Genomic DNA, 14,247 nt, shown 5'->3' on the forward strand with positions numbered 1-14,247 from the left:
AGGTAGTCTCCAAAACATATTTGGGGTTCAACAATCAAATAATCAAAATGTGTTTTTAAAATGTAACTTCTTTTACTACAGCTACAAACATATCTTTGGAACTTTATATCACTGAAAATACATTGGTGGATATCTGACACTGCCAGAGTTCTGTATCAGTACCATGGCATAATTAATCAATAAGTCCAGAGCAGGGGGCATTACCGCTTCAGGTAATGCCTGAGGGCCCATAGTTTCAGGCCAGAGCGAAGCTGGTTAGAAGACTTACCTCATTCCCTGGCGAGGGGAGATGGCGGCTGCCAGCCTTGAGGAGGCTCAGAGCGGCGCGATTACCGCCAGGTAACGTCTGCGTTCTGAGCCTCCCCAATGGCTGGGGGGCCGCCACACCCCCTCACTGGGTACTAATTCGAAGGAACTCCCACAGTGTCATTTCTTTTGCATTGACATTCCACTCTCGGGGTTAGGTGTAGAGTTCTAGGGCCCAGAGCACTAACAGGACACGACTGGTGGAATCTCACACAAAATGTTGGCGCTAATACATTGTGAGTGAGAAGAGATTAAGACCTATTTTCACCCAATTCACATGCATACAGAATTGACATTGTCACAAAACATTCCTAGACAGCATTACAATTGTGGTGTGTGCCGATGTGGTTATTGGAAGAAAACAAATCTCACCTATCCGTAAACAATAACCTGAACCACAAAATATGTTGGGTTTCGCAATATACATTTTGTGTTCATACATATTTACTACATGACACACACACTGGTTATTTACAAAAGTATAAACAAGCTTCAGTCAGAAATACAACTATATAGCATATATACAAAATGACAAGTTGAATAAACAAGAAATTCCATCTAGGCCAGTCAGCCCCATCTCCCTTCCCTAACAACTGCATTGCTGTTTCCCCCTCATTCATCAACTCTCTGGAAAAATAGCAAGAGTAAAAATTACCAATCATTTCATAGTCAGTGATGATCAGGAAAATGTGTAAATGTTTTGTGTTGTTCATTACGCACTGCAGATTATTTCGCTATTGTCTGTATTTCTACTAGATGTTGTCTTTATGTATATTGCACATGGCAACATGTTTCATTCATTTCTGAGACACAATTGAATGTAGCAAGGTTTTCAGTCGTTTCATAGCACTGAAGCTTCGCTCAGCCTCACTTGAAGAAGCTGGATCAATTCAGAGGATCCACATTGTCTTCATCTGTGCAAAAAACCTCTTTCTTTGGGAAGGTCCTTCCGAAAAATGTTTACTAATTCTGCGACTTGTGGAGGGTTGATACGGTTGTTAATTGTGCAGAGAGGTGGACATATTTGATTTCTGGGTATTTAACAGAAAGTGGATGGGAATGGCCATAGGGATTAGCATGGCCATGGATACTCAATGGGTGGGTAAGTAACCAAACAATACTTACAAGCTTTGTGTCCCTCCAAATATGCCATGCTTCCTTTACTGTACTCTAATGCAATAGTTTTTGTTTATATCCAAAATAGCCCAAGCTAATAATCAGTTTGGTTTTTTACAGAAATGGCAATCAGTAGAAGGACTTTTCTCTTTGGGCGAATCCAATCCTTATAGTATTTAGTGGGGTTATACTGGGGTTATACTGTTATCTTGATTGCTTGAGATAAAAAAATTAAACTTTCCACAAGTATGTATCTCCCCTGTTGCGCCAACCCAAGCAGGTAAAAAAATAAGTTGTTGAAAGGTGAGAGCCAAATGATTCTTGATTCCAATTTAGTGGTTTCCAAGTGTTTTTTCTTTAATGGATTTCAAAGAAATGTTCAAAAACTCATATTTTTAGAACTCTCTACACGTGTTTCACCCTATTAAATTCATAGGGATCTTCAGGAGAGTATCTAGTAAAACAAACAAAGGTATATTTCACTACAGTGTTAAAGGTTACAACTGAATTTCTATGTGGTGTATGCTGAAACCAATAAAAATGCAAATAGATTCAGGTATTTTCAAAGGAAAATAAAGCAAAATTCATATATAACAAGTTTAACTGAGTTTTTCTTATTTAAACAAATCCAAACTTCTTGCTCTTTATTGAGGATTGTTAATTTGTGGGAGGCTGCTCACCTGTTTCTTGTAAAAAAGTTCAGTGAATAATATTAGTTCTTAGACTACTTCTTTTTGTTAGATTTTGAAATTCGAAATATATCCAGTTTCCATTAAGGTTGCTGGCTTGAGTAAGAAAAGATATAACCATGACTATTTAAAGTCTACCAAAAAGAATGTCTTATAGAATTGTACTAACTTTAGTAGACTAGAAGTTTCGGGCTGCAAAAGAGCTTACCTTTTGTACAAAATTCTGAATCAATGGAGGATCCGATTGCCCTCCTTCACAATGAAGCTGATGTGATGCACTGAGCTCTGTGTGAATTTGCTGGCTTTTGAAGGTCGCGAAACGCTGCGCTGATGTCATTGCGCACATTTTGTGCGTGCATTATTTATTTTATTTATTTTTTACATTTGTAGAGCGCACTACAGCCCGAGGGCATTGAGGCGCTTAAAGCGGATCGTAAGAAGGCATATTTAAGGGTTACAAAAGCCGCCCATCAAGTATTCTTGAAGTTACATGTTACAGAACACATTGGTACATACTTTAGCAGTAAACATACAGATTGTTGGGGATGTGCATGTGAGGCCTGCAGGTTTACACGAAGAGCTTGGTTTTGATGGCCTTGCGAAAGGCACCATGGGATTCAATTAGCCTAAGGTGTGGTGGTAAGGCGTTCCAGTGGGTGGCAGCCATGGTGGGGAAGCTTGTGCCACCAGCACATGCTTTGTTGGTTTTTGGAACAGTAATCATGTTGGCATATGCTATTCTGGCTGGCCTGGTGGCGCAGGGTTTGGCGATCCTTCGGACAAGGTAAGGTGGGGCCATGTCATGGAGGCATTTGTGCGTCAGGGCAAGGGTTTTGAATATGATTCTTTCCTTGACTGGGAGCCAGTGGACTTGTTTTCTGAGACCTGAGATATGGTCCCTGCGTGAAGTGCCAGTGGCAGCCCTAAGGGCATTGTTCTGAACGAGTTGTAGTTTAGCAAGGTTTTTCGCTGAAGTTCCTATGAGTAGGGCATTGCAATAGTCAAGCCTTGAGCCGATTATTGCCCTGGCGATCGTAAGGCAGTTCTGTTGGGAGAGATATGGCCTCACGGCATTAAGCAGTTTGGAGTGGTAGGCTGCGGCGGAAGCTATGGCATTGACCTGCCTGTCCATAGTCAGGTTCGGATCCAGGTAAACACCAAGGGTTTTGACTGTATGAGAGACTAGGATGGGGATGTTGTCAACAGTGAAGGAGCTGTATTGCTTGTCCAGCCTGTCCAGGGTGGACGGGGATCCAATAAGCAGAAGTTCAGTTTTCTCAGTATTGAGGCATAGCCAGTTTTCTGCCATCCAAGAATGGATAGTGGAGTAGATGGAGTAGAGGGTGTTAAGGTCGGACGTGTAATCACCCGAGAGGGGGATGAGCACCTGAGTGTCATCAGCATAGTTGGTGTATGAGATGCCCAGGGCGTCCAGAATTTTGAAGAGGGGCCTCGTGAAGAGATTGTAGAGGGTGGGGGCAATGCAGGAACCCTGTGGGACGCCGCATTGAATGACGCTGGGATTGGCAGAGGCTGCGTCGGAGAAAACCTTTGTTGTATCCTGCATATGTGTGAATGAGGTCTGAGTCAGTGTAAGAGCTGTGTTGGAATGCTAGTGGAGCTTGGAGTGTTCAGGCTCTTGGAGATTCCAAGGGAGACGGTTAAGGACTTGGAGCTGGGCAGGGAACCAGGGAAGAAGCTACTAACGATCTCTCTCTCCTATATTCTATACTGAACCTGTAACCAAGAGAATAAAGCGTGTTTCCTATTTTCTACATACCTGAGTCAGCCTGGTTCCTGCTCCTTGTTATTACTGGCTCAGGGTAGATCCTGCAGGAGGCAGGATACATCATTTTGGCGACGAGGATGGGATGAGCCCGGAAGAAATGAAAGTAGGAGAAAAAGAGATATAAGGAGAAGGAGAAGTAGTACCAGATAATGTCTGTTGCAGAAGCCTTGGAGAAATTGCCAGAATCAAAAGGCGTTTTTTTTTGGAGAACGAATTATGCAGCTGATGCCTACCAAGGAGTTGGTAGCGGTAACAGGCATCAGACAACCGTGGAGGCCCATCCATGGGACTGCAAAAGAGAAGGGCCCCTCCGTGGAAGTTTGGGGGTCGTGTGGCAGCAGAAGTGGGCCACAACCAGGTAGCCGGAGACAGTGTGCACATTGGCATGCACGTGCTGGAGGATATAAAGCAGACTGTCAAGTAATACGAGATGCAGCGCTGGCGAATTGAAAATTTCGGAGACCCATAGCTGGCAGCCCCACTCATCGAGGTACTGTGGGGAATCGTGGGCGGATAAAGTTTGGGCTAAATTTAAGGGTCCCTTGAGGCTGGGGGTGGCGCGCGCACCTTGCAGGCCGTCCGATGCTTGCGTTCCATCCTGCCCGTTGGGTTGGAACGCAAAAGAAAGGGCCCAACGCCATTACCCTGCTTTCCGCATTCGGAGACTCAATCAGAAACATTAGAAGAATGGCCCTTGACAATAGCCACGTTGCGTGATGACGTTTGCGGAATTGAAGAGCATCTGCTTCAATATGGAATGTTGGAGTGAATAAATTAAGTCTGCAGGCTGCTCGAAGACACTTGTTATGGACACTCAAAAATAAGCAACGGATTGCAGTTGTGGTGTTTAGTTTTGTGCGGACTATCAAAGTATGGCAGCACGGAACGGAGGATTTCTCTAGGGTCTATCAAGGTGCTGACAAGTAGATGTTGCGAGCTTCCAACATGGAGAGTCAGGTACATTTTATTCATGAAGAACATCTTTTGACAGCAGATTTCGGAAATGCAAGTCCGCCCACAAAAGCTCGTTTCGGAACTAGACTTACAGTAAGCAGGGCGCTGTCTGTTTTTATGACTGCTGTTTGTTTAAGTCTGTTGCAGGCGCCGAGCCTTCAAGAGGTGTACTTTCCATTTATAATGGACGGGGAGTTGACTCACGAAGGCGCAACCATGAGAGAATTATTGTCGTTTTGAAAGCTAATTTTTTTTTGATTTATGAATTGACATTAGGAGTTCATGATACAGGAGGACATTATTTTTACGGCCTTTGAGCAAGAAATAATATTATTTTGGATTCTACGTGTATTTTATGAACACAGTTGGAGATAATGGGATGAATGCTTTCAGAATGCATGTTGTTATGTGCAGCGTATGTGTGCATGTTAATTCTGGGAGATGTTTTAAATTTGCAGTTAGAGATAGACTGCACACAAATATATGAAGCAATTTTGAAGCAAAACATGTTTATGAGATGCACATTTTTATTGATTTTACAGAGAACTGAAATTTGTTTAAATTTAAATGATTTTCATATTTTGATGAAGTGAAGCATAATCCACAGTTTTGATGTTTTTAAAATGCAGAAATGTTTTAATCAGTGTGTAAAACGTATACTATGTGTTTTGGGGAAACATTGATCTTGTCATGTTTAAATATGAAGTGCATCCCGGGTAATGCATACATTCAGAATATGAACATAATAGAAATGCAATAGTTATGTGTGTGTATTACACATTTTGAAGTTATGGTATGAATGTGAATTGAAGTTTGCGTTTGTGGGCGCAAGTGGAGTTTGGGTATGTGACGCAAGGGTGCGCACTGTAATGTAGAGTTGTGTAGTTGTACTGCGTGTGTGAGAAGCAGCACGTCTTGAGTTGGGATGCATGTAGGTGTTTCACGTTTGTACATGCTGTAGATGTGACGTGTGGGAGAGCACACGTTTATTGCGGAGTATGTTGCGCAAAATGGGAGTATATAAATGGGAGTTGCATGCATGCAATGGGGTTTAGGCTTACACACCCTGGCCAGGTGTATTGGCAGTAGTATAAAACCTTCAGGAGGAACCCCAAGTTTTGTTTTGAGGAGGTTGGGCACAGAAGGGTGTTCCAGTGAAGTTGACCTAAGGGCATGGGCCCTCTTCGGAGTTGTTTTGTGGATTTACAACGCAGTGGTGCGTTTGGAAAAGGAAGGGAAAGGAGAATTTTTTTTTTCTCATGTAGTGTATGTTTACATTATAGGGGCTACACTAGTTGTCTGCGTTAGAGGTAACCGCACGGCAACATATTTCCTTTTGTTGAGTTTAGGGTTTGCCCTAGTTAGTTCTGTGATGCCAGGCGGTGCAAGTGGGAGGAGGATATTTGTTGTTTTTGCACGCCAGTTTGCAAGTGGTATTTAATAGTAGTGGAGGGCACACAGTGTTTAGGCAGTGTTATTTAGTATGTAAGTTGTGGACTGTACACTGGCAGGGGTTACTGGATTTAATTTCAGTTTGAATTACACTTTTTCAATATATTTTCAGAGTTTTCAGGTCACACCATTTGATTTTTCATCCCAGTGGTGTGTCGGAGCTTTTGGGTTTTGCAAAATTTTGAAATTGCACTACAATACTGGTTTCTTTTCGTCTGGTAGTGTTAAAATGCTTACATCTGAATTTTGGTTTTTGCAAAGGTGAATGTGCAATGCACTACTAATTTTGTCATCTGGTAGTAATTGCATGTTAACATTTTTTCATAGCTTTTGCTATGCAATTTTTAAGCCACAAATTCTCCTTTTTTGTGGTTGTGTTTTCTGTGATCTTTGTATCGTGTGTCATTTTTCCTAGATATTTTCAATTTTTTTCATGTTCTTTTTAGGGGAGAGGGGATGAAGCATTGTTATATTTTGTTTGGCATGTTTAGGACTATTGTGATGGCCTTGTGTAAGTTTGCAAGATTCGTGGCTACACAGTTTTGGCAAGGTAGTTAGCCTATTTTTGGGGCGTTTTGGGTTGTGCTCAAGTGTGGCAGACTTGAGGCCAAGAGTGGCAGTCTTGGCGGAAGGTGTTTAGTTTAGGAGGGTCGATGGCTGTAGTTTTGTTTTGTTTGTCCATGTGGCAAGGTTGTGCTTGGTGGTGGCGGCACCAAGACCCTGGTGTGGCAGGCCAGGGTGGAAGGAGCACTAGTAAAATATTGTGGTTGTTAGTCCTTACGTGGTTGTGAGTTTGGGTGTTTTCTTTTGATTGAAAAAGGGGGGGATGTGTTGTATCCTGCATATGTGTGAATGAGGTCTGAGTCAGTGTAAGAGCTGTGTTGGAATGCTAGTGGAGCTTGGAGTGTTCAGGCTCTTGGAGATTCCAAGGGAGACGGTTAAGGACTTGGAGCTGGGCAGGGAACCAGGGAAGAAGCTACTAACGATCTCTCTCTCCTATATTCTATACTGAACCTGTAACCAAGAGAATAAAGCGTGTTTCCTATTTTCTACATACCTGAGTCAGCCTGGTTCCTGCTCCTTGTTATTACTGGCTCAGGGTAGATCCTGCAGGAGGCAGGATACATCAACCTTCATTACTCTTTCTTGCAGAAAGGAGGTTATCCATTTGCAGGCCCTGGGGGAGAAATTAGCTGCAGTGACGAGATGGTGGCATAGGGTCTTGTGATCAACAAGGTCAAAGGCAGCAGATAGGTCCAAAAGGAGTAGTGCTGGTTTGCCTGCATCTCTAAGATCGCCCTTCTGATTTTTAAGGTCAAGGAGGGCCGTTTCGGTGCCATGTCGCGGCCGGAAGACGGATTGCCGAAGCCCTAGGAGGTGGTTGTCCTCCAGGAACTTTTGCACTTGCAGGTAAGCTACTTTGTCCAAAATCTTAGGTAGGAATGGGACAGTGGTGATAGGTCTGTAATTCCCTGGGACCGATGGGTCTAGGGTGGGTTTTTTGAGGAGTGGTCGGACCCACGCTTCTTTGAGTCCAGCTGGGACGTGGCCAGACTGGAAGGATGCGTTGATGAAAGCGGTGATAAAAGGCGCAAGGGGGATTGCACAGTCCTTGATGACCTGCGCAGGGCAGGCGTCCCCTTTGCAGTTAGATGGTTTGATAGACGAGAGGAGGGCAATGTCTTCAGACTCAGTCATGTCCTTGAATTCAAAAAGAGGGGGTTGGTTGGTGTCGGTGGTTGGTGAGGGTGGGCTACGGTTGTTGGCTATGATATCGATAAGAGCCCTTTGGTGGGCCAGGATTTTGGAGTGCAAGGCGTCCAGTTTCTCGAGCATGGCCGATTTAATTTTGTTGCACCAAGCCTCGTCTTTAACAAGGGTGGGAGGAGGGGAGGTGGGGGTTTCAAGCTCTCTGAAAATGGCAAAAATGTCTTTGGTGGCGGATTTGGCATTGGCTATCCTTGTGTTAAAGTATAGGGCTTTGGCCTTCATTATGATGTCATCACGTTCATGGCGTCGCAGCCATTTTGATTACTTTCTTGTGCAGGATGCGAACGTTTAGCTTGATTTTTAACAAAAGAAGTTCTAAATCTCTTTAATATATTGGAGGTTTTGTTATGATATTGTTGGTAATTTTAAGGACAAGGTATAACACTTCATATTTGATTGAGTTTGTAATGAATAATATTATGATCGAAATTTGAGAATAAGTTATCAAAATATTTATTTATTTATTTATAGATTTATTTTGTTTTAACTGGTAAAACTAGCATTTTCCAGGAGTATTTTACTTTAAATTAAATTGGTGCAGGAATAAAAAATTATTTAGTTTGTCACAATAAAATAAGAGATTAAGTAAAGTTAAATTATGGACAACGTAAAGAAACAATGCATAGTATAATTGACAATTAACAGGAAAAATATTGATTAAAGAAACAATAATTAAAAATTAAAAAAATGTTTAAAAAATTAAAAAATACAGATAGAGTGTCAAAGTCAATTGAAAAACTCATTATCGCAATTGAGCCAGCGTCATACGTGTCCATGATGCATATCCATTTGGCTTATAACTAGTTTGGAGGTCATTTGCCAATGGGGCGGAAGGTATTCACATTACACCTAATTTTCATGCATTTAAATGGCAGAAAGAAGGGCGAATCGTAAATTACGATTCTGCCTCCCCCTTACACTCTGCCATACAAATACTACATGAAAATCAATGACAGCACAATTGCTGTGGCTTCTTATGGTGTCCCCGGCTTTCTACACCAGCAAAAAGCAGGCAAACACCAATGGAATCCATGTAAATGCTGCTTGCCATGGTTACATAGCAGGCAGCATTTACTCAGTTTGCATGGTGGAGTGTAAAAGGGCTTCATACAAGGGTGTACGCTGCCTTTTTACCCTCCCATTTTTGGGTCTGGGAGATGCTGCGAGGCTGGAAGTTAGTTGCAGTGCCTCACAGAGCCGATTCTTCATCGAGACTAATACGTTATAGAACATCTTGACAAAGAAATAAACAAGAAAACAGAGGCCTCCCTGCAATTGGATTGGGAATAGCTCGTGACTCGTTCTCTTGGACACAGAGGAAAGACATTCAAAAGCAGATGTTCTGGTGCTCACCGAAGCACCTAGGTCCTGAAGAAAGTGGTCACACTCACATGTACCACTGAAACCGGATGGCCAATACCAATTAAAGGGTCTCCCAGTAACTACGGGACACCCTATAATAACATGTGCATGGAGTCAGTTCACATTATTTTTAAATGTATGATTTGAAAGACTTTGTAGTTCTAAAAAGCAGGATAATTAAAATAACCAAGGCTCTTGCTGGAACTTAGTACATTGGGCACAGGGCGAAGTGTCCCTATGTCCTTTTTAAATTTCTTTTGAGCAATAGGGTCAGCCTCTTCCTGTCCCCTCACCCTAGATAGGCAGCTCAATACCGGCCACTTGGGACAGACACCGCATCGAGGGTACAGTTAGTATGGTTGGAGGGTCATCTAGTTTGTATGATAAAAAATGATGAAGCGATAACTAATAGACTTTACCTGTACTGTGATTGTGTGAAATGTGTTTGGGATTTTGTACAGAGTACGATACCCATCCCAAGTCTTCCTGTGTGTTTATTAAGTATAAATAAAGCCATTTAAAGGTAAATGGTGGGCAGGTCAATCCGAAAACATTTGGTGCTCCAAAGATTCCCACACCTGTGCCTTTGTCACAGATACGTTGATGTGGGGTTGAGGAGGGGCTAAAGGGCTTTTATTTGCTTTTAATACATTGCTAAATTAAAGCAATGCATTTGTATTTTATTACCCTTTAACTCTGGATCATACAAAGGAAATATTTCAGAGTGACTTTGTGGGCTTAACGTTCAAATATTTTCACTATCTTTGAAAAGATGCTCTGCAGATTGATTTCTAAGATTTGATTGATTTCTAACATTTGCCCTCCAGCCTCTGGCAGGAAGGTGAGAGGGGTGTGATGGCATCCAGCAGTGCACCCACTCACCTCCTACTATACTATGACAATGACCTTAATGGGCCATTCAAAAGCTGGAAAGCACAGTCTGTTCATTTCAAGCCCTTGGAAAAATAAATGCAAGTTTCTAAAAAGACAGCCATGCTTCTCAATTGGAAAAATAAACAGATTGTCCTTTTACTTGCTACAGATCGTGGAGGGTGGGGAAATCACATTGTATCCCGCCTGCTGAAAATTCTGGGCGGGATGTATCCCTCTTGCCCCCTCCCCCTGTTTCCTACGCTAATGGGGCCATCACAGTGATCTGAGGGGCAGCAAACGGGTTTCAGAAAGTGGGCGCGCACAGGCTAAGAAGTGGATGGTGCTCAGGCATAGGACGTGGGCAGAGACTGACAGCGTGCAGTGTCAGAGTGGGGCAGAACAGGGGCACAAAAAGGGGCAGCGCACACACTCAGAAATGAGTAGTGAAGAAGCTCAGAGAACGGCAGCTCACAACTCGGAAAGGGGCAGGTCATAAGCTCAAAAAGGAATGACGACCAATGCGCATTAGCACGTGAACTCGATTTGGGGCGTCAAGCCAGATTAGTGAAATATGTTTCCTCTGTCCCAGAATGAGCATGGACAAGGGGTTCTCCAACAGGATCCAGTTTCGGTGCCGTACAAAAGTTTCAAGTTGAGTGAAAGGCAACATTGTAGCACTAAAGAGGTAAGGGAACGGTTTGCTATAATATGTAGGGATTTCCTTCAGATTCACAGACTAGCATTCAGCATGCAGTAGTCACTATGCATCCAGTGGACAGCCTGATCTGTGGCTAGAAGACCTTCTTGAAAATGGAGCGCACAGGGGAAAAAAAGAATTCTGGCACTGACCCTTCCAACTTTCCCTTTACAGCTTCTGCTTCCCAGAACACTCCACTGTGTACTTGTATCTCCTCCAATTCCTCTGCCCTTATTTGGTGTCAGATCAGTTGGGATAATGCAGGGTACCAATCTAGCGCCTTATTGGCTTTATTTTGCTGGGGGCTTCACAACAGACTTATCTCGAACAATTTCCAGCAATGGCACCCTCCCACTTCGGACTCATGGCAACTTTATCTTTTCGAACTATGTAGAATTTGGGTTTTGGGTTTATAGCTCCAAGGAGCAGAGGGAAAGGTTCTAAAGCTAAGCAAATGTTCTTGGATTCTGAGAAGCAGGGGAATAGTTAATGAGTGTTATTGAGGACAGTGACCCTTTCAGACAAGGCTCGAGTTAGTGCAGTAAGGAGACAGATGGGATGGAAAGAAGTGTTCAAGGAGAAGCCCCCAAATGGGGGTCCAGACCCCTCGGCATTCCATCCTTTGGCCATACTTCTGTTACCCTACCTCGATTTCAAGTGCATTCTCCCCTGCCTTTTTTCACTCTTTCGCTGCAGTGTTTAGAGAAAACAAGTAAGAGGTTTACGGCTTCCATGCCAGCAGTTTCCTAGACACTTTGGTCTTGCCAAGTACACTCACTGTAGTGTGCTGTCATTGTTGAAAGGTTGTCCAAAGAAGGAAGGTCTGGGGAAAAGATCTGAGCAATAGCTGTACAAAATCTAGACAAGGTGTGACTAGGTTTAGCTTTCTGCATTCCACAGAAATGGGTGAGACTGGGTGCTAGAATAGAGCCAATGGGTTGATTCAAGTATAGAGTTGAGGGGGAACAAGTAGAGACTTCACTCTTTGACAGCCTAATACTGTGTGTTATGCATTACTAGATTTACTACTACACTGCTGGACTAACTGAGCATTGATAGATTGGCTATCGCCCAAATTTACAACTCTCTTTCATCACCTAATATCAACTGTGTTACATGGTTACATCGAATCTTACACTGCTGGACTGCTCCACACCTAATTATCACCTGCCCCTCTGTTGCTTAGTATTTTTTTATTTTCTTTGGTAGCACGCTGTCTCACATCACGCAATCATACATCTGATATGGCAGTGCTAAAGTGTTAAATACTATAGTTGCTCCCTGATTCCATTTCACAATGAGGACTGCAGTGCCTGACTGATTATTAGCTAGTCTGTTTTACTGTGATTGACTTAACTCCGACCCGACTATATTTTGCTACGAATTGCTTAAAAGTAGATTTTTTTGTTCTGCTTGACTCATTGTTACATTGCTAGATTGGCTTAACAGCCTGACTGTTCCTGGATTGCATAATATGAATTGCTCTGCATTGCCAAAATCAAGTGCACCACCTGATAAGCTGGGTAGCCAAAACAGTGCTTCTCTCCTCAAAAACTGATCAAGTGGTCCTTGGCTCATCAATCTTGTCCCATTAAAGTCTCTGACATTCCACTATATCTTAACTATATCTTAACTAGCAAAGCCAAGATGAATCTAGTACTTTGCTAAACAGCCCACCTGGCAGGCTCAGAGCAGCACTCCTTCCTTTTTCCCTGCAACGCTTAATGGCCTCAAGATCCACAACAACTGCTAGAAGATAAGTGTAACAGCCCTATTTGGTAAACCTCACAACAGTTTGCCTTACAGAACTCCCGTATCTTATAGTACCCGACACAACAAGACTGCGTCATGTCCAGAAGATGGAATGATATCAGATCTCAGGTGGAAGGAAGAAGCAATCAAAGGGGTAGTTCGCTCAGAAATGTTATTGTTCAAATAGATCGGGCATATATTTTCAATCATACATCGATCCATATTAAAAATATCCTATGCATCTTACCTTAGTTTCCTCATTTTTACACATGAGAAAACGCCTGCCTGGGCACCGCCATCTTGTGGAAATCCGATTTGTTGATCTAGCGCCCTGAGTTCTAATGCCCTTGCAGCAGTAATACAGATCACATGCCCCTAAAGCTGACATCACTGATGACATCACAACGCCAATGAACGTCTCAAGTGAACGTCCTCTGCGCGCAATCTATTGATGTGTCTCCATGGAAATGCCAAGACACTTCTTTCCTCGACAAACATAAACAAACCATTTCTAATCACATAACGTAGGAGTTTATTTTTCCTTCACGTCAATTTCTTTTTGAGTCTCCCTGACTTGTTTCTGCTCTGTTCAGCTATCTGCCAAGTACGACACACTGAGAGCAGGTACTTTTGCTGCCGATAATTAATTAACTCAGTTGTCGCTTTATATTTTATCATTTCTTATATTATGTACAAAAGTCTTTACCAAACTATATTTAAAATCTACTTTAACATGTCATGTTATTTACATGTGTCCTTGAGAACTTTTAAAGTGTGGCCCTATTAATCTTGTGTTTGTACAACTGGTTTTTCTAACATGGCTGTTTTTTCACTTGTTTTTCGTTAACATTGAATTTTTATTTCAAACCTCATTTCGTTACTGTATACAAACAAAAAAATTATATGATCTCACTTTTGATTCTGTACTTCTTCAATATTCAGGAACTATGGACACTATTCAGCCCTACATGTATGAAATCAGTGATGCAGTTGAACGGACCGCATCCAAAAGTTTGCATGGACTAAAAGTCTGAAAAATGCTACCACCAAAGGTTCGAACCACCAAAAGTTTGAACCTTTAGTGGTAGCATTATAGGAAAGTATAAAAAGAAAAGACTTCGGGGGTGTCCCCCGCAACACCCGGCTCACTATACTGTGTGGTATAGTGAGCGGGATGTTGCGGGGGACACCCCTGCAGCACACCCACGAAAAAAAGAAAAAAAAAACAGGGCTGCAGGGGTGTCCCCCGCAACACCCCGCTCACTATAATTAATAGTATAAGTGGGGGTTGCAGGGGAAAACCCTGCAGCCCTGTAAAAAAAAAATGGAAAGGGAACTGGCACCGCAGTAAACCAGCGTGAAGAAGAAGGTAAATAGGGTATGTTTATTTTGGGGGTGTGGGTGTCCTGAGGGTGTGGGTGGTGGGTGTGTTATGGGTGTGTTGTGGGTGTGTTGTGTGTGTGGGTGTGACTATGTATGTGTGTTCG

The sequence above is a fragment of the Ambystoma mexicanum genome, chromosome 3p, assembly GCF_040938575.1.
Source record: "Ambystoma mexicanum isolate Mex_15411 chromosome 3p, UKY_AmexF1_1, whole genome shotgun sequence".
Taxonomy (NCBI): Eukaryota; Metazoa; Chordata; class Amphibia; order Caudata; family Ambystomatidae; genus Ambystoma; species Ambystoma mexicanum.